The sequence below is a fragment of the Eubalaena glacialis genome, chromosome 20 (genome assembly GCF_028564815.1).
Source record: "Eubalaena glacialis isolate mEubGla1 chromosome 20, mEubGla1.1.hap2.+ XY, whole genome shotgun sequence".
Classification (NCBI taxonomy): Eukaryota; Metazoa; Chordata; class Mammalia; order Artiodactyla; family Balaenidae; genus Eubalaena; species Eubalaena glacialis.
This window is the reverse complement of record NC_083735.1, coordinates 48,812,033-48,832,579: the sequence shown is the minus strand read 5'-3', so window position 1 is coordinate 48,832,579 and position 20,547 is coordinate 48,812,033.

Sequence of the window (20,547 nt, the reverse complement as noted above, 5' to 3'; positions counted from 1 at the left end):
GGGCGTGCTGCCTGTGGTGGTGGCGGTGGTGCTGTCGATGGTACTAGAGGGGGTGCTGCTGGTGGTGGCGGTGGTGGTGCTGTCGATGGTACTTGTGGGGATACTGCCGGTGGTGGCGGCGGTGGTGGTGTCGATGGTACCTGAGGGGCTGATTCGGCTGGTGGCAGTGGTGGTGGTGTCGTGGTACTTGAGGGGGTGCTGCCGGTGTTGGCGGCGTTGGTGCTATCGATGGTACTTGAGGCGGTGCCGCCGGTGGTGACGTCGATGGTACTTCAGGGGGTACTGCCGGTGGTGACGGCCGTGGTGCTCTTGAAGTTACTTGAGGCGTTGCTGCCGGTGGGGGCGGCAGTGGTGCTGTGGATGGTACTTGAAGGGGTTCTGTCGGTGGTGGCGGTGGTGGTGCTCTCGGGGGTACTTGAGGCGGTGCTGCCGGTGGTGGCGGCGGTGGTGCTGTCGATGGTACTTGAGGGGGTGCTGCAGGAGGCGGCGGCAGTGGTTCTGTCTATGGTGATTGAGGGGGTGTTTTCGGTGGTGCCGGCAGTGGTGGTGTGGATTGTACTAGAGGGTGTGCTGTCGGTGGTCTCGGCGGTGGTGGTGTTGATGGTACTTGAGGGGGTGCTTGTGGTGGTAGGGGCGGTGGTGCTTATGATGGTGCTTGAGGGGGGCAGGTGGTGGTAGTAGTGGAGGTGTTGGTGATGGTACTTTTGGGTGTGAGGGTGATAGTTGTGGAGGGGGTAGTGGTGATGGTACTGGTGGTGGTGGTTGTGAGGGTGGTGGAGGTTGTTGTGGTGATGGTAGTGGCGGTGGTGGTGTTGATGGTACTCTAGGGGGTGCTGCCAGTGGTGGCGGCAGTGGTGGTGTCGATGGTACTTGAGGGCGTGCTGCCTGTGGTGGTGGCGGTGGTGCTGTCGATGGTAGTAGAGGGGGTGCTGCTGGTGGTGGCGGTGGTGGTGCTGTCGATGGTACTTGTGGGGATACTGCCGGTGGTGGCGGCGGGGGTGGTGTCGATGGTACCTGAGGGGCTGATTCGGCTGGTGGCAGCGGTGGTGGTGTCGTGGTACTTGAGGGGGTGCTGCCGGTGTTGGCGGCGTTGGTGCTATCGATGGTACTTGAGGCGGTGCCGCCGGTGGTGGCGTCGATGGTACTTCAGGGGGTACTGCCGGTGGTGACGGCCGTGGTGCTCTTGAAGTTACTTGAGGCGTTGCTGCCGGTGGGGGCGGCAGTGGTGCTGTGGATGGTACTTGAAGGGGTTCTGTCGGTGGTGGCGGTGGTGGTGCTCTCGGGGGTACTTGAGGCGGTGCTGCCGGTGGTGGCGGCGGTGGTGCTGTCGATGGTACTTGAGGGGGTGCTGCAGGAGGCGGCGGCAGTGGTTCTGTCTATGGTGATTGAGGGGGTGTTTTCGGTGGTGCCGGCAGTGGTGGTGTGGATTGTACTAGAGGGTGTGCTGTCGGTGGTTTCGGCGGTGGTGGTGTTGATGGTACTTGAGGGGGTGCTTGTGGTGGTAGGGGCGGTGGTGCTTATGATGGTGCTTGAGGGGGGCAGGTGGTGGTAGTGGTGGAGGTGTTGGTGATGGTACTTTTGGGTGTGAGGGTGATAGTTGTGGAGGGGGTAGTGGTGATGGTACTGGTGGTGGTGGTTGTGAGGGTGGTGGAGGTTGTTGTGGTGATGGTAGTGGCGGTGGTGGTGTTGATGGTACTTGAGGCGGTGCTGGAGGTGGTAGTGTCGATGGTGGTGTCGATGGTACTTGAGGGGGTGCTGGCGGTGGTAGTGGCGGTGGTGCTGTCGATGGTACTTGTTGCGGTGCTGCTGGTGGTGGCAGCGGTGTTGGTGTCGATGGTACTTGAGGGGATGCTGCCGGTGGTGGCAGTGGTGGTGGTGTTGATGGTACTTGAGGGGGTGCTGCCGGTGGTGGCGGCAGTGGTGCTGCCGATGGTACTTCAGGGGGTGCTGCCGGTGGTGGCAGTGGTGGTGGTGTCAATGGTACTTCAGGGGGTGATTACGGTGGTGGCGGCAGTTGTGGTATTGTGGTACTTGAGGGGGTGCTGCTGGTGGTGGCGGCGGTGGTGGTGTTAATGGTACTTGAGGGGGTGCTGGTGGTGGTAAGGGCTGTGGTGCTTGTGATGGTGCTTGAGGGGTGCTGGTGTTGGTAGTGGTGGTGGTGGTGGTGATGGTATTGTGGGTGTGAGGGTGAGAGTTGTGGAGGGGGTAGTGGTGATAGTACTGGTGGTTTTGGTTGTGGTAGTACTGGAGGGGGTTGTCCTGATGGTACTGGTGGTGGTGGTTGTGATGGTAGTGGAGGGTGTTTTGGTGATGGTAGTGGCGGTTGTGGTGTTGATGGTACTTGAGGCGTTGCTGGCAGTGGTCATGTCGATGGTTGTGTCGATGGTACTTGAGGCGGTGTGGCGGTGGAAGTGGCGGTGGTGGTGTCGATGGTACTTGAGGGGGTGCTGGCGGTGATAGTGGCGGTGGTGGTGTCAATGTTACTTTAGGCGGTGCTGGCCAAGGTAGTGGCGGTGGAGATGTCAATGGTACTTGAGGGGGTGCTGCCAGTGGTGGCAGTGGTGGTGGTGTCGATGGTACTTGATGGGGTGCTGCCGGTGGTGGCGGCGGTTGTGGTATCGATGGTACTTGAGGGGGTGCTGCCGGTGGTGGCAGCGGTGGTGCTCTCAATGGTAATTGAGGCGGTGCTGCCAGTTGTGGCGGCGGTGGTGCTGTCGATGGTACTTGAGGAGGTGCTGCTGGTGGTGGCGGCGGTGGTGCTGTAGATGGTACTTGCGGGGGTGATTCCGGTGGTGGTGGCGGTGTTGGTGTCGTGGCATTTGAGGGGGTGCTGCCGGTTGTGGCGGCGGTGGTGGTGTGGATTGTACTAGAAAGGGTGATGCCGGAGGTGGCGGCAGAGGTGGTATCGATGGTACTTGACGGTGTGCTGCCGGTGGTGGCGGCGGTCACGGTATCGAAGGTACTTGAGGGGGTGATTCCGCTGGTGGCGGCGGTTTTGGTGTCGTGGTACTTGAGGTGCTGCTGCCAGTGGTGGTGGCAGTGGTGGTGTGGAGTGTACTAGAGGGTGTGCTGTCGGTGGTGGCGGCGGTGGTGGTGTCTATGGTACTTGAGGGGGTGGTGCTGGTGTTGGCGGCCGTGGTGCTCTCGATGGTACTTGAGGCGGTGCTGTTGGTGGTGGCGGTGGTGGTGCTGTCAATGGTAATTCAAGCGGTGCTGTCGGTGGAGGCGACGGTGGTGCTGGCGATGGTACTTGAGGGGGTGCGGCCGGTGGTGGCGGCGGTGGTGGAGTCGACGGTACTTGAGGGGGTGCTGCCAGTGGTGACGGCCGTGGTGCTCTTGAAGGTACTTGAGGCGTTGCTGCCGGTGGGGGCGGCAGTGGTGCTGTCGATGGTACTTGAAGGGGTTCTGTCGGTGGTGGCGGTGGTGGTGCTCTCGGGGGTACTTGAGGCGGTGCTGCCGGTGGTGGCTGTGGTGGTGATGTCAATGGTACTTGAGGGGGTGCTGCCGGTGGTAGCGGAGGTGGTGTTCCCGATTGCAGTTGAGGGGGTGCTGCCCTTGGTGGCAGCGGTGGTGGTGTGGATTGTACTAGAAGGGGTGCTGCCGGTGGTGGCGGCGGTGGTGGTGTTGATGGTACTTGAGGGGGTGCTGGTGGTGGTAGGGGCAGTGGTGCTTTTGATGGTGCGTGAGGGGTGCTGGTGGTGGTAGTGTCAGTGGTGGTGTCAATGGTACTTAAGGCGGTGCTGGCGGTGGTAGTGGCGGTGGTGGTGTGGATGATACTTGAGGCGGTGCTGCCGGTGCTGGCAGCGATGGTGCTGTCAATGGTACTTGAGGGCGTGCTGCCAGTGTTGGCGGCAGTGGTGCTGTCGATGGTTCTTGAGGGGGTGCAGCCGGTGGTGGCGGCGGTTTTGCTGTCGATGGTCCTTGAGGGGGTGCTGCCGGTGGTGGCGGAAGTGGTGGCTTCGATGGTACTTGAGGGGATGATTCTGCTGGAGGCGGCGGTGGTGGTGTTGATGATACTTGAGGTGGTGTTGTTGGTGGTAGGGGCAGTGGTACTTGTGATGGTGCTTGAGGGGTGCTGGTGCTGGTAGTGGTGGTGGTGTTGGTGATGGTACTTCTGGGTTTGAGGGTGATAGTTGTGGAGGGGGTAGTGGTGATGGTACTGGTGGTGGTGGTTGTGAGGGTAGTGGAGGGTTTTGTGGTGATGGTGAGGGGCCATTGTGCTGTTGATGGTACTTGAGGTGGTGCTGGCATTGGAAGTGGAGGTGGTGGTGTTGATGGTACTAGAGGGCGTGCTGCCGGTGGTGTCGGTGGTGGTGATGTCGATGGTACTCTAGGGGGTGCTGCCAGTGGTGGCGGTGGTGGTGGTGTCGATGGTACTTGAGGGCGTGCTGCCTGTGGTGGTGGCGGTGGTGCTGTCGATGGTACTTGTGGGGATACTGCCGGTGGTGGCGGCGGTGGTGGTGTCGATGGTACTTGAGGGGGAGATTCCGGTGGTGGCGGCGGTTGTGGTGTTGTGCTACTTGAGGGGGTGCTGCCGGTGGTGGCGGTGGTGGTGGTGTGGAATGTACTAAAGGGGGTGCTGCCGGAGGTTGCGGCAGTGGTGGTGTCGATGGTACTTAAGGGGGTGCTGCTGGAGGTAGGGGCGGTGGTGCTTGTGTATGTGTTTGAGGGGTGCTGTTGGTGGTAGAGGTGGTGGTGGTGGTGATGGTACTTGTGGGTGTGAGGGTGATAGTTGTGGAGGTGGTTGTCCTGATGGTACTGGTGGTGGTGGTTGTGATGGTAGTGGAGGGGTTTGTGGTGATGGTAGTGGCGGTGGTGGTGTTGATGGTACTTGAGGGGGTGCTGCCGGTGGTGGAGGCAGTGGTGATGTTGATGGTACTTGAGGGGGTGCTGCAGGTGGTGGCGGCAGTGGTTCTGTCGATGGTAATTGAGGGGGTGTTTTCGGTGGTGGCGGCGGTGGTGGTGTCGATGGTACTTGAGGGGGTTCTTCCGGTGGTAGCGGCGGTTGTGGTGTCGATTTTACTTGAGGGGTGCTGACGGTGGTAGCGGCGGTGGTTTTGTCGAACGTACTTGAGGGGGTTCTTCCGGTGGTGGCGGTAGTGGTGCTGTCGATGGTACTTGAGGCGGTGCTGCCGGTTGTGGCGGCGGTGGTGCTGTCGATGGTACTTGAGGGGGTGATTCCGCTGGTGGCGGCGGTTTTGGTGTCGTCGATGGTACTTGAGGAGGTGCTGCCGGTGGTGGCGGAAGTGGTGGTGTGGATTGTACTAGAGGGTGTGCTGTCGGTGGTGGCGGCGGTGGTGGTGTTGATGGTACTTGAGGGGTGCTGGTGGTGGTAGGGGTGGTGGTGCTTATGATGGTGCTTGAGGGGTGCTGGTGGTGGTAGTGGTGGAGGTGTTGGTGATGGTATTTGTGGGTGTGAGGGTGATAGTTGTGGAGGGGTTAGTGGTGATGGTACTGGTGGTGGTGGTTGTGAGGGTAGTGGAGGGTGTTGTGATGATGGTAGTGGCGGTTGTGGTGTTGGTGGTACTTGAGGCGGTGCTGGAGGTGGTAGTGTCAGTGGTGGTGTCGATGGTACTTGAGGCGGTGCTGGCGGTGGAAATGTCGGTTGTGGTGTCGATGGTACTTGAGTGGGTGCTGGCGGTGGTAGTAGCGGTGGTGCTGTCGATGGTACTTGAGGGGTGCTGGCGGTGGTGGCGATGGTTGTGCTGTCGATGGTACTTGTTGCGGTGCTGCTGGTGGTGGCAGCGGTGATGGTGTCAATGGTACTTGAGGGGGTGCTGCCGGTGGTGGCGGCGGTGTTGGTGTCGATTGTAGTAGAGGTTGTGTTGCCAGTGGTGGCGGCGGTGGTGGTGTGGATGGTACTTGAGGGGTGCTGGTGGTGGTAGGGGCGGTGGTGCTTGTGATGATACTTGAGGGGTCGCTGGTTGTGGTAGTGGTGGTGGTGGTGGTGATGGTAGTTGTGGGTGTGAGGGTGATAGTTGTGGAGGGGGTAGTGGTGATGGTACTGATGGTGGTGGATGTGATGGTAGTGGAGTGGGCTGTGCTTATGGTAATGGTGATGGTGTTTGTGATGGTAGTGGAAGCGGTTGTGCTGATGGTAATGATGCTGGTGGTTGTGATGTTAGTGGAGTGTGTTGTGGTGATGGTAGTGGCGCTGGTGGTGTTGATGGAACTTGACGCGGTGATGGCGGTGGTAGTGGCGGTGGTGGTGTCGATGGAACTTGATGGGGTGCTGGTTTTAGTAGCAGCGGTGGTGGTGTCGATGGTACTTGAGTGTGTGCTGCCAGTGGTGAATGCAGTGGTGCTTTCGATGGTACTTCAGGGGGTGCTGGTGGTGGTAGTGGCGGTGGTTCTGTTGATGGTACTTGAGGCGGTGCTGCCGGTGGTGGTGGCAGTGGTGCTGTCGTTGGTACTTGAGGGGGTGTTTCTGGTAGTGGCGGAGGTTGTGGTGTCGATGGTACTTGAGGGGGTGCTGCAGGTGGTGGCGGCAGTGGTGGTGTCGATGTTTCTTGAATGGGTGCTGCCTCAGGAGGCGGCGGTGGTGCAGTCGATGGTACTTGAGGGGGAGCTGCCGGTGGTGGCGGCAGTGGTGGTGTGAATGGTATTTCAGGTGTTGCTGCCATTGGTGGCGGCAGTGGTGCTGTCGATGGTAGTTGAGGGGGTGCTGCCGGTGGTGGCGGTGGTGGTGCTGTCAATGGTAATTTACGGGGTGCTGCCAGTGGTTGAGGTGGTGGTGCTGTCGATGGAACTTGAGGGGGTGCTGCCGGTGGTGGCGGCGGTGGTTTTGTCGATGGTACTTGAGGGGGTGCTGCCGGTGGTGGCGGCAGTGGTGGTGTTGATGGTACTTGAGGGGGTGATTCCGGTGGTGGCGGCAGTGATGGTGTCGTGGTACTTGAGGGGGTGATGCTGGTGGTGGCGGCGGTGGTGCTGTGGATTGTACTAGAGGGGGGGTTGCCGGTGGTAGTGTCTGTGCTAGTGTCGGTGGTACTTGAGGCGGTGCTGGCGGTGGTAGTGGCGGTGGTGGTGTCGATTGCACTTGAGGCGGTGCTGGTGGTGGTAGTGGCAGTGCTGGTGTCGATGGTACTTGAGGCGGTGTTGGTGGTGGTAGTGGCGGTGGTGGTGTCGATGGTAATTTAGGCTGTTCTAGTGGTGTTAGTGGCGGTGGTGGTGTCGATAGTATTTGACAGAGTGCTGGTGGGAGTAGTGGCGTCTGTGGTGTTGATGGTACTAGAGGGGGTTCTGGTGGTGGTAGTGGTGGTGGTGGGGGTGATGGTAGTGGTGTGTTTGAGGGTGACAGTTGTGGAGGGGGTAGTGGTGATGGTGCCGGTAGTGGGGGTTTGATGGTAGTGCAGGGGGTTGTGCTGATGGTACTAGTGGTGTTGCTTGTGATGGTAGTGTAGGGGTTTGTGGTGATGGTAGTGGCGGTGGTGGTGATGATGGTAATGAGGGGGTGCTGGTTGTGGTACTGGCGGTGGTGGTGGTGATGGTACTTGAGAGGTTGCCAGTGGCGGTAGTGGCGGTGGTGCTGTTGATCGTACTTGAGGGGGTTCTGGTGGTGGTAGTAGCGATGGTGGTGCTGATGGTACGTGAGGGGGTGTTGGTGGTGGTAGTGGTGGTGGTGTTGTTGATGGTACTTGAGGGGGGTAGTGGTGGTGGTAGTGGAGGTGGTGGTGTTGATGGTACTTGAGGGGTTGCTAGTGGTGGTAGTGTTGGTGGTGGTTGTGATGGTAGTGGAGGGTGTGTGGGTGATAGTTGTGGACTGGGTAGTGGTGATAGCAATAGTGGTCGTGGTTGTGATGGTAGTGGAGGGGCTTGTGGTGATGGCACTGGCGGTGGTGGTGTTGATGGTACTTGAGGGGTTGATGGTGGTGGTAGTGGCGGTGGTGGTGGTGATGGTACTTGAGGGGGTGCTGGTGGTGGTAGTGGCGGTATTGGTGTTGATGGTACTTGAGGGGTTGCTGGTTTTGGTAGTGGCAGTGGTGGAGTTGATGGTACTTGATGGGATGCTGGTGGTGGTAGTAGCAGTGGTGGTGTTGATGGTACTTGAGAAGTGCTGGTGGTGGTAGTGGTGGTGGTGGTGGTGATGGTACTTGAGGGGGTGCTGGTGGTGGTAGTGGCGGTGTTGGTATTGATGGTACTTGATGGGGTGCTGGTTTTGGTACTGGCAGTGGTGGTGTTGATGGTACTTGATGGGGTGCTGGTGGTGGTAGTAGCAGTGGTGGTGTTGATGGTACTTGAGAAGTGCTGGTGGTGGTAGTGGTGGTGGTGGTGGTGATGGTAGTGGAGGGTGTGTGGGTGATAGTTGTGGAGGGGATAGTGGTGATGGTACTGTTGGTGGTGGATGTGATGGTAGTGGAGGATGTTGTGCTGATGGTACTGTTGTGGTGGTTCTGATGGTAGTGGAGGGGGTTGTGGTGATGGTAGTGGCGGTGGTGGTGTTGATGGTACTTGAGGTGGTGCTGGTGGTGGTAGTGGCGTTGGCGGTGTTCATGGTAATTGAGGAGGTGCTGGTGGTGGTAGTGGCGGTGGTGGTGTTGATGGTAGTGAAGGGGGTTGTGGTGATGGTAGTGGCGGTGGTGGTGTCGATGATACTTGAGGCGGTGTAGGCGGTGGTAGTGGCGGTAGTGGTGTCAATGGTACTTGAGGCGGTGTAGACGGTGGTAGTGGCGGTGGTGGTGTTGATGGTACTTGAGGGGTGCTGGTGGTGGTAGTGGTGGTGGTGGTGGTGATGGTAGTGGAGGGTATGAGGTTGATAGTTGTGGAGCAGGTAGTGGTGCTGGTAATGGTGGTGGTGGTTTTGATGGTAGTGAAGGGGGTTGTGGTGATAATAGTGGCAGTAGTGGTGTTGATGTTACTTGAGGCGGTATAGATGGCGGTAGTGGCGGTGGTGGTGTCGATGGTACATGAGGGGTGCTGGTGGTGGTAGTGGTGGTGGTGGTGGTGATGGTAGTGGAGGGTGTGTGGGTGATAGTTGTGGAGGGGGTAGTGGTGATGGTACTGGTGGTGGTGGTTGTGATGGTACTAGAGGAGGTGGTCCTGATGGTACTGGTGGTGTTGGTTGTAATGATAGTGGATGGTGTTGTGGTGATGGTAGTGGCCGTTGTGGTGTTGATGGTACTTGAGGTGGTGCTGCCGGTGGTGGTGGCGGTGGTGCTGTCGATGGTACTAGAGGGGGTGCTGCCGGTGGTGGCGGCAGTGGTGGTGTTGATGGTACTTGAGGGGGTGATTCCGGTGGTGGCGGCCGTGATGGTGTCGTGGTACTTGAGAGGGTGCTGCCGGTGGTGGCGGCGGTGGTGGTGTGGATTGTACTAGAGGGGGTTTTGCCGGTGGTAGTGTCTGTGGTGGTGTCGGTGGTACTTGAGGCAGTGCTGGCGGTGGTAGTGGCGGTGGTGGTGTCGATAGCACTTGAGGCGGTGCTGGTGGTGGTAGTGGCAGTGGTGGTGTCGATGGTACTCGAGGCGGTGCTGGTGGTGGTAGTAGCAGTGGTGGTGTTGATGGTACTTGAGGGGTTGATGGTGGTGGTAGTGGCGGTGGTGGTGGTGATGGTACTTGAGGGGGTGCTGGTGGTGGTAGTGGCGGTGTTGGTATTGATGGTACTTGAGGGGATGCTGGTTTTGGTAGTGGCAGTGGTGGTGTTGATGGTACTTGATGGGGTGCTGGTGGTGGTAGTAGCAGTGGTGGTGTTGATGGTACTTGAGAAGTGCTGGTGGTGGTGGTGGTGGTGGTGGTGATGGTAGTGGAGGGTGTGTGGGTGATAGTTGGGGAGGGGATAGTGGTGATGGTACTGTTGGTTTTGGATGTGATGTTAGTGGAGGATGTTGTGCTGATGGTATTGGTGGTGGAGGTTGTGATGGTAGTGGAAGGGATTTTGCTGATGGTACTGGTGGTGGTGGTTGTGATGGTAGTGGAGGGGGTTGTGGTGATGGTAGTGGCGGTGGTGGTGTTGATGGTACTTGAAGTGGTGCTGGTGGTGGTAGTGGCGTTGGCGGTGATCATGGTAATTGAGGAGGTGCTGGTGGTGGTAGTGGCGGTTGTGGTGTTGATGGTAGTGAAGGGGGTTGTGGTGATGGTAGTGGCGGTGGTGGTGTCGATGATACTTGAGGTGGTGTAGGCGGTGGTAGTGGCGGTGGTGGTGTCAATGGTACTTGAGGCGGTGTAGACGGTGGTAGTGGCGGTCGTGGTGTCGATGGTACTTGAGGGGTGCTGGTGGTGGTAGTGGTGGTGGTGGTGGTGATGGTAGTGGAGGGTATGAGGTTGATAGTTGTGGAGGAGGTAGTGGTGCTGGTAATGGTGGTGGTGGTTTTGATGGTAGTGAAGGGGGTTGTGGTGATGGTAGGGGCGGTAGTGGTGTCGATGATACTTGAGGCGGTATAGATGGCGGTAGTAGCGGTGGTGGTGTCGATGGTACATGAGGGGTGCTGGTGGTGGTAGTGGTGGTGGTGGTGGTGATGGTAGTGGAGGGTGTGTGGGTGATAGTTGTGGAGGGGGTAGTGGTGATGGTACTGGTGGTGGTGGTTGTGAAGGTACTGGAGGGGGTGATCCTGATGGTACTGGTGGTTTTGGTTGTAATGATAGTGGATGGTGTTGTGGTGATGGTAGTGGCCGTTGTGGTGTTGATGGTACTTGAGGGGTGCTGACAGTGGTGGCGGCAGTGGTGGTGTCAATGGTACTTGAGGGGGTGCTGCCGGTGGTGGCAGCGGTGGTGCTCTCAGTGGTAATTGAGGCGTTGCTGCCGGTGGTGGTGATGCTGGTGCTGTCGATGGTAGTTGAGTGGGTGCTGGCGGTGGTGGCGGCCGTGGTGGTATCGATGGTACTTGAGGCGGTGCTGGCGGTGGTAGTGGTGGTGGTGGTGTCGATGGTCCTTGAGGAGGTGCTGGCCAAGGTAGTGGCGGTGGAGATGTCCATGTTACTTGAGGTTGTTCTGGCGGTGGTAGTGACGGTGATGATGCTGTTGGCACTTGAGGCGGTGTTGTTGGTGGTAGTGGTGGTGGTGGTGTCGATGGTAATTGAGGCGGTACTGTTGGTGGAAGTGGCAGTGGTGGTTTCGATGGTACTGGAGGCAGTGCTGTTGGTGGTACTGGCGGTGGTGGTGTCGATGGTAGTTCAGCGGTGCTGGTGGTGGTAGTGTCGGTGGTGGTTTCGATGGTACTTGAGGGGGTTCTTCCGGTGGTGGCGGCGGTGGTGGTGTTGATGGTAGTTGAGGGGTGCTGACGGTGGTGGCGGCGGTGGTGATGTCGATGGTACTTGAGGGGGTGCTGCCGGTGGTGGTGGCGGTGGTCATGTCGATGGTACATGAGGAGATGCTGCTGGTGTTGGCGGCGGTGGTGGTGTCGATGGTACCTGAGGGGCTGATTCGGCTGGTGGCAGCGGTGGTGGTGTCGTGGTACTTGAGGGGTTGCTGCTGGTGGTGGCAGCGATGGTGGTGTGGATTGTACTAGAGGGGGTGTTGCCGGTGGTAGTGTCTGTGTTGGTGTCGGTGGTACTTGAGGCGGTGCTGGCGGTGGTAATGGCGGTGGTGGTGTCGATTGCACTTGAGGCGGTGCTGGTGGTGGTAGTGGGGGTGGTGGTTTCGATGGTACTTGAGGCGGTGTTGGTGGTGGTAGTGGTGGTGGTGGTGTCGATGGTAATTTAGGCTGTTCTAGTGGTGTTAGTGGCGTTGGTGTCGATGGTATTTGACAGAGTGCTGGTGGGGGTAGTGGCATCTGTGGTGTTGATGGTACTAGAGGGGGTTCTGGTGGTGGTTGTGGTGGTGGTGGGGGTGATGGTAGTGGTGGGTGTGAGGGTGACAGTTGTGGAGGGGGTAGTGGTGATGGTGCCGGTAGTGGGGGTTTGATGGTAGTGCAGGGGGTTGTGCTGATGGTACTAGTGGTGTTGCTTGTGATGGTAGTGTAGGGGTTTGTGGTGATGGTAGTGGCGGTGGTGGTGGTGATGGTAATGAGGGGGTGCTGGTTGTGGTACTGGCGGTGGTGGTGGTGATGGTACTTGAGAGGTTGCCAGTGGTGGTAGTGGCGGTGGTGCTGTTGATCGTACTTGAGGGGGTTCTGGTGGTGGTAGTAGCGATGGTGGTGCTGATGGTACGTGAGGGGGTGTTGGTGGTGGTAGTGGTGGTGGTGTTGTTGATGGTACTTGAGGGGGGTAGTGGTGGTGGTAGTGGAGGTGGTGGTGTTGATGGTACTTGAGGGGTTGCTAGTGGTGGTAGTGGTGGTGGTGGTTGTGATGGTAGTGGAGGGTGTGTGGGTGATAGTTGTGGACTGGGTAGTGGTGATAGCACTAGTGGTCGTGGTTGTGATGGTAGTGGAGGGGCTCGTGGTGATGGAACTGGCGGTGGTGGTGTTGATGGTACTTGAGGGGTTGATGGTGGTGGTAGTGGCGGTGGTGGTGGTGATGGTACTTGAGGGGGTGCTGATGGTGGTAGTGGCGGTGTTGGTATTGATGGTACTTGAGGGGGTGCTGGTTTTGGTAGTGGCAGTGGTGGTGTTGATGGTACTTGATGGGGTGCTGGTGGTGGTAGTAGCAGTGGTGGTGTTGATGGTACTTGAGAAGTGCTGGTGGTGGTAGTGGTGGTGGTGGTGGTGATGGTAGTGGAGGGTGTGTGGGTGATAGTTGTGGAGGGGATAGTGGTGATGGTACTGTTGGTGGTGGATGTGATGGTAGTGGAGGATGTTGTGCTGATGATACTGGTGGTGGTGGTTGTGATGGTAGTGGAGGGTGTGTGGGTGATAGTTGTGGACTGGGTAGTGGTGATAGCACTAGTGGTCGTGGTTGTGATGGTAGTGGAGGGGCTCGTGGTGATGGAACTGGCGGTGGTGGTGTTGATGGTACTTGAGGGGTTGATGGTGGTGGTAGTGGCGGTGGTGGTGGTGATGGTACTTGAGGGGGTGCTGATGGTGGTAGTGGCGGTGTTGGTATTGATGGTACTTGAGGGGGTGCTGGTTTTGGTAGTGGCAGTGGTGGTGTTGATGGTACTTGATGGGGTGCTGGTGGTGGTAGTAGCAGTGGTGGTGTTGATGGTACTTGAGAAGTGCTGGTGGTGGTAGTGGTGGTGGTGGTGGTGATGGTAGTGGAGGGTGTGTGGGTGATAGTTGTGGAGGGGATAGTGGTGATGGTACTGTTGGTGGTGGATGTGATGGTAGTGGAGGATGTTGTGCTGATGGTACTGGTGGTGGTGGTTGTGATGGTAGTGGAGGGGGTTGTGGTGATGGTAGTGGCGGTGGTGGTGTTGATGGTACTTGAGGTGGTGCTGGTGGTGGTAGTGGCATTGGCGGTGTTCCTGGTAATTGAGGAGGTGCTGGTGGTGGTAGTGGCGGTGGTGGTGTTGCTGGTAGTGAAGGCGGTTGTGGTGATGGTAGTGGCGGTGGTGGTGTCGATGATACCTGAGGCGGTGTAGGCGGTGGTAGTGGCGGTGGTGGTGTCAATGGTACTTGAGGTGGTGTAGACAGTGGTAGTGGCGGTGGTGGTGTCGATGGCACTTGAGGGGTGCTGGTGGTGGTAGGGGCGGTGGTGCTTATGATGGTGCTTGAGGGGTGCTGGTGGTGGTAGTGGTGGAGGTGTTGGTGATGGTACTTGTGGGTTTGAGGGTGATAGTTGTGGAGGGGGTAGTGGTGATGGTACTGGTGGTGGTGGTTGTGAGGGTAGTGGAGGGTGTTGTGGTGATAGTAGTGGCAGTTGTGATGTCAATGGTACCTGAGGGGCTGATTCGGCTGGTGGCAGCGGTGGTGGTGTCGTGGTACTTGAGGGGGTGCTGCCGGTGTTGGCGGCGTTGGTGCTGTCGATGGTACTTGAAGGGGTTCTGTCGGTGGTGGCGGTGGTGGTGCTCTCGGGGGTACTTGAGGCGGTGCTGCCGGTGGTGGCTGTGGTGGTGATGTCGATGGTACTTGAGGGGGTGCTGCCGGTGGTAGCGGAGGTGGTGTTCTCGATTGCAGTTGAGGGGGTGCTGCCCTTGGTGGCAGCGGTGGTGGTGTGGATTGTACTAGAAGGGGTGCTGCCGGTGGTGGTGGCGGTGGTGGTGTTGATGGTACTGGAGGGGGTGCTGGTGGTGGTAGGGGCAGTGGTGCTTGTGATGGAGCGTGAGGGGTGCTGGTGGTGGTAGTGTCAGTGGTGGTGTCAATGGTACATAAGGCGGTGCTGGAGGTGGTAGTGGCGGTGGTGGTGTCGATGATACTTGAGGCGGTGCTGCCGGTGGTGGCAGCGATGGTGCTGTCAATGGTACCTGAGGGCGTGCTGCCGGTGGTGGCGGCGGTGGTGCTGTTGATGGTTCTTGAGGGGGTGCAGCCGGTGGTGGCGGCGGTTTTGCTGTCGATAGTCCTTGAGGGGGTGCTGCCGGCGGTGGCGGCGGTGGTGGCTTCGATGATACTTGAGGGGATGATTCTGCTGGAAGCGGCGGTGGTGGTGTTGATGATACTTGAGGTGGTGTTGTTGGTGGTAGGGGCAGTGGTACTTGTGATGGTGCTTGAGGGGTGCTTGTGGTGGTAGTGGTGGTGGTGTTGGAGATGGTACTTCTGGGTTTGAGGGTGATAGTTGTGGAGGGGGTAGTGGTGATGGTACCGGTGGTGGTGGTTGTGAAGGAAGTGGAGGGTTTTGTGGTGATGGTAGTGGCCATTGTGGTGTTCATGGTACTTGAGGTGGTGCTGGCATTGGAAGTGGCGGTGGAGGTGTCGATGGTACTTGAGGGCATGCTGCCTGTGGTGGTGGCGGTGGTGCTGTCAATGGTACTAGAGGGGGTGCTGCTGGTGGTGGCGGTGGTGGTGCTGTCGATGGTACTTGTGGGGATACTGCCGGTGGTGGTGGCGGGGGTGGTGTCGATGGTACCTGAGGGGCTGATTCGGCTGGTGGCAGCGGAGGTGGTGTCGTGGTACTTGAAGGGGTGCTGCCGGTGTTGGCGGCGTTGGTGCTGTCGATGGTACTTGAGGCGGTGCCGCTGGTGGTGGCGTCGATGGTACTTCAGGGGGTGCTGCCGGTGGTGACGGCCGTGGTGCTCTTGAAGGTACTTGAGGCGTTACTGCCGGTGGGGGCGGCAGTGGTGCTGTCGATGGTACTTGAAGGGATTCTGTCGGTGGTGGCGGTGGTGGTGCTCTCGGGGGTACTTGAGGCGGTGCTGCCGGTGGTGGCGGCGGTGGTGCTGTCGACGGTACTTGAGGGGGTGCTGCAGGAGGTGGCGGCAGTGGTTCTGTCTATGGTGATTGAGGGGGTGTTTTCCGTGGTGCCGGCAGTGGTGGTGTCGATGGTACTTGAGGAGGTTCTTCCGGTGGTGGCGGCGGTTGTGGTGTTGATGGTAGTTGAGGGGTGCTGACGGTGGTGGTGGCGGTGGTGGTGTCGATGGTACTTGAGGGGGTGCTGCCGGTGGTGGCGGCGGTGGTGGTGTCGATGGTACATGAGGAGATGCTGCTGGTGTTGGCGGCGGTGGTGGTGTCGATGGTACCTGAGGGGCTGATTCGACTGGTGGCAGCGGTGGTGGTGTCGTGGTAATTGAGGGGGTGCTGCCGGGGGTGGCAGCGGTGGTGGTGTGGATTGTACTAGAAGGGGTGCTGCCGGTGGTGGCGGCGGTGGTGGTGTTGATGGTACTTGAGGGGGTTCTGGTGGAGGTAGGGGCGGTGGTGTTGTGATTGTGTTTGAGGGGTGCTGGTGGTGGTGATGGTAGTTGTGGGAGTGAGCTTGATAGTTGTGGCGGTGGTTGTGCTGATGGTACTGGTGGTGGTGGTTGTGATGGTAGTGGAGGGGGTTGTGGTGATGGTAGTGGCGGTGGTGGTGTTGATGGTACTTGAGGAGGTTCTGGAGGTGGAAGTGGCGGTGGTGGTGTCAATGGTACTTGAGGGGGTGCTGGTTTTGTTAGTGGCAATGGTGATTTTGATTGTACTTGAGGATTTGCTGGTGCTGGTAGGGGCGGTGGTGCTTGTGATGGTACTTGAGGGCTCGCTGGTGGTGGTGGTGTTGGTTGTGGTGGTGATGGTGGTTGTGGTGGTGATGGTAGTTGTGGGTGTGAGGGTGATAGTTGTGGAGGTGGTAGTGGTGATGGTACTGATGGTGGTCATTGTGACGGTAGTGGAGGAGGTTATGCTGATGGTAATGGCGGTGGCGGTTGTGATGGTAGTGGAGTGAGTTGTGTGATGGTAGTGGCGGTGGTGGTGTTGATGAAACTTGACATGGTGATGGCGGTGGTAGTGGCAGTGGTGGTGTCGATTGTACTTGAGGGTGTGCTGGCGTTGGTAGTGGCGGTGGTGGTGTTGATGGAACTTGATGGGGTGCTGGTTTTAGTAGCGGCGGTGGTGGTGTTGATGGTACTTGAGAGGGTGCTGCCAGTGGTGGAGGCAGTGGTGCTGCGATGGTAATTGAGGGGGTGCTGCCGGTGGCGGCGGCGGTTGTGGTGTCGATGATACTTAAGGGGGTGCTGCCGGTGGTGGCGGTAGTGGTGCTGTCGATGGTACTTGAGGCGGTGCTGCCGGTTGTGGCGGTAGTGGTGCTGTCGATGGTACTTGAGGGGGTGCTGCAGGTGGTGGCGGCAGTGGTGTTGTCGATGGTACTTGAGCGGGTGTTGCCAGTGGTGGCAGCGGTGGTGGTGTGGATTGTACTAGAGGGTGTGCTGTCGGTGGTGTCGGCGGTGGTGGTGTTGATGGTACTTGAGGGGGTGCTTGTGGGGGTAGGGGCGGTGGTGCTTATGATGGTGCTTGAGGGGGGCAGGTGTTGGTAGTGGTGGTGGTGCTGGTGATGGTATTGTGGGTGTGAGGGTGAGCGTTGTGGAGGGGGTAGTGGTGATGGTACTGGTGGTGTTGGTTGTGGTAGTACTGGAGGGGGTTGTCCTGATGGTACTGGTCGTGGTGGTTGTGATGGTAGTGGAGGGTGTTTTGGTGATGGTAGTGGCGGTTGTGGTGTTGATGGTACTTGAGGCGTTGCTGGCATTGGTAATATCGATGGTTGTGTTGATGGTACTTGAGGCGGTGTGGCGGTGGAAGTGGCGGTGGTGGTGTCGATGGTACTTGAGGGGGTGCTGGCGGTGATAGTGGCGGTGGTGGTGTCAATGTTACTTTAGGCGGTGCTGGCCAAGGTAGTGGCGGTGGAGATGTCAATGGTACGTGAGGGGGTGCTGCCGGTGGTGGCAGTGGTGGTGATGTCGATGGTACTTGAGGGGGTGCTGCCGGTGGTGGTGGCGGTGGTCATGTCGATGGTACATGAGGAGATGCTGCTGGTGTTGGCGGCGGTGGTGGTGTCGATGGTACCTGAGGGGCTGATTCGGCTGGTGGCAGCGGTGGTGGTGTCGTGGTACTTGAGGGGTTGCTGCTGGTGGTGGCAGCGATGGTGGTGTGGATTGTACTAGAGGGGGTGTTGCCGGTGGTAGTGTCTGTGTTGGTGTCGGTGGTACTTGAGGCGGTGCTGGCGGTGATAATGGCGGTGGTGGTGTCGATTGCACTTGAGGCGGTGCTGGTGGTGGTAGTGGGGGTGGTGGTTTCGATGGTACTTGAGGCGGTGTTGGTGGTGGTAGTGGCGGTGGTGGTGTCGATGGTAATTTAGGCTGTTCTAGTGGTGTTAGTGGCGTTGGTGTCGATGGTATTTGACAGAGTGCTGGTGGGGGTAGTGGCATCTGTGGTGTTGATGGTACTAGAGGGGGTTCTGGTGGTGGTTGTGGTGGTGGTGGGGGTGATGGTAGTGGTGGGTGTGAGGGTGACAGTTGTGGAGGGGGTAGTGGTGATGGTGCCGGTAGTGGGGGTTTGATGGTAGTGCAGGGGGTTGTGCTGATGGTACTAGTGGTGTTGCTTGTGATGGTAGTGTAGGGGTTTGTGGTGATGGTAGTGGCGGTGGTGGTGGTGATGGTAATGAGGGGGTGCTGGTTGTGGTACTGGCGGTGGTGGTGGTGATGGTACTTGAGAGGTTGCCAGTGGTGGTAGTGGCGGTGGTGCTGTTGATCGTACTTGAGGGGGTTCTGGTGGTGGTAGTAGCGATGGTGGTGCTGATGGTACGTGAGGGGGTGTTGGTGGTGGTAGTGGTGGTGGTGTTGTTGATGGTACTTGAGGGGGGTAGTGGTGGTGGTAGTGGAGGTGGTGGTGTTGATGGTACTTGAGGGGTTGCTAGTGGTGGTAGTGGTGGTGGTGGTTGTGATGGTAGTGGAGGGTGTGTGGGTGATAGTTGTGGACTGGGTAGTGGTGATAGCACTAGTGGTCGTGGTTGTGATGGTAGTGGAGGGGCTTGTGGTGATGGCACTGGCGGTGGTGGTGTTGATGGTACTTGAGGGGTTGATGGTGGTGGTAGTGGCGGTGGTGGTGGTGATGGTACTTGAGGGGGTGCTGGTGGTGGTAGTGGCGGTGTTGGTATTGATGGTACTTGAGGGGATGCTGGTTTTGGTAGTGGCAGTGGTGGTGTTGATGGTACTTGATGGGGTGCTGGTGGTGGTAGTAGCAGTGGTGGTGTTGATGGTACTTGAGAAGTGCTGGTGGTGGTGGTGGTGGTGGTGGTGATGGTAGTGGAGGGTGTGTGGGTGATAGTTGGGGAGGGGATAGTGGTGATGGTACTGTTGGTTTTGGATGTGATGTTAGTGGAGGATGTTGTGCTGATGGTATTGGTGGTGGAGGTTGTGATGGTAGTGGAAGGGATTTTGCTGATGGTACTGGTGGTGGTGGTTGTGATGGTAGTGGAGGGGGTTGTGGTGATGGTAGTGGCGGTGGTGGTGTTGATGGTACTTGAAGTGGTGCTGGTGGTGGTAGTGGCGTTGGCGGTGATCATGGTAATTGAGGAGGTGCTGGTGGTGGTAGTGGCGGTTGTGGTGTTGATGGTAGTGAAGGGGGTTGTGGTGATGGTAGTGGCGGTGGTGGTGTCGATGATACTTGAGGCGGTGTAGGCGGTGGTAGTGGCGGTGGTGGTGTCAATGGTACTTGAGGCGGTGTAGACGGTGGTAGTGGCGGTCGTGGTGTCGATGGTACTTGAGGGGTGCTGGTGGTGGTAGTGGTGGTGGTGGTGGTGATGGTAGTGGAGGGTATGAGGTTGATAGTTGTGGAGGAGGTAGTGGTGCTGGTAATGGTGGTGGTGGTTTTGATGGTAGTGAAGGGGGTTGTGGTGATGGTAGGGGCGGTAGTGGTGTCGATGATACTTGAGGCGGTATAGATGGCGGTAGTAGCGGTGGTGGTGTCGATGGTACATGAGGGGTGCTGGTGGTGGTAGTGGTGGTGGTGGTGGTGATGGTAGTGGAGGGTGTGTGGGTGATAGTTGTGGAGGGGGTAGTGGTGATGGTACTGGTGGTGGTGGTTGTGAAGGTACTGGAGGGGGTGATCCTGATGGTACTGGTGGTTTTGGTTGTAATGATAGTGGATGGTGTTGTGGTGATGGTAGTGGCCGTTGTGGTGTTGATGGTACTTGAGGGGTGCTGACAGTGGTGGCGGCAGTGGTGGTGTCAATGGTACTTGAGGGGGTGCTGCCGGTGGTGGCAGCGGTGGTGCTCTCAGTGGTAATTGAGGCGTTGCTGCCGGTGGTGGTGATGCTGGTGCTGTCGATGGTAGTTGAGTGGGTGCTGGCGGTGGTGGCGGCCGTGGTGGTATCGATGGTACTTGAGGCGGTGCTGGTGGTGGTAGTGGTGGTGGTGGTGTCGATGGTCCTTGAGGAGGTGCTGGCCAAGGTAGTGGCGGTGGAGATGTCCATGTTACTTGAGGTTGTTCTGGCGGTGGTAGTGACGGTGATGATGCTGTTGGCACTTGAGGCGGTGTTGTTGGTGGTAGTGGTGGTGGTGGTGTCGATGGTAATTGAGGCGGTACTGTTGGTGGAAGTGGCAGTGGTGGTTTCGATGGTACTGGAGGCAGTGCTGTTGGTGGTACTGGCGGTGGTGGTGTCGATGGTAGTTCAGCGGTGCTGGTGGTGGTAGTGTCGGTGGTGGTTTCGATGGTACTTGAGGGGGTTCTTCCGGTGGTGGCGGCGGTGGTGGTGTTGATGGTAGTTGAGGGGTGCTGACGGTGGTGGCGGCGGTGGTGATGTCGATGGTACTTGAGGGGGTGCTGCCGGTGGTGGTGGCGGTGGTCATGTCGATGGTACATGAGGAGATGCTGCTGGTGTTGGCGGCGGTGGTGGTGTCGATGGTACCTGAGGGGCTGATTCGGCTGGTGGCAGCGGTGGTGGTGTCGTGGTACTTGAGGGGTTGCTGCTGGTGGTGGCAGCGATGGTGGTGTGGATTGTACTAGAGGGGGTGTTGCCGGTGGTAGTGTCTGTGTTGGTGTCGGTGGTACTTGAGGCGGTGCTGGCGGTGGTAATGGCGGTGGTGGTGTCGATTGCACTTGAGGCGGTGCTGGTGGTGGTAGTGGGGGTGGTGGTTTCGATGGTACTTGAGGCGGTGTTGGTGGTGGTAGTGGTGGTGGTGGTGTCGATGGTAATTTAGGCTGTTCTAGTGGTGTTAGTGGCGTTGGTGTCGATGGTATTTGACAGAGTGCTGGTGGGGGTAGTGGCATCTGTGGTGTTGATGGTACTAGAGGGGGTTCTGGTGGTGGTTGTGGTGGTGGTGGGGGTGATGGTAGTGGTGGGTGTGAGGGTGACAGTTGTGGAGGGGGTAGTGGTGATGGTGCCGGTAGTGGGGGTTTGATG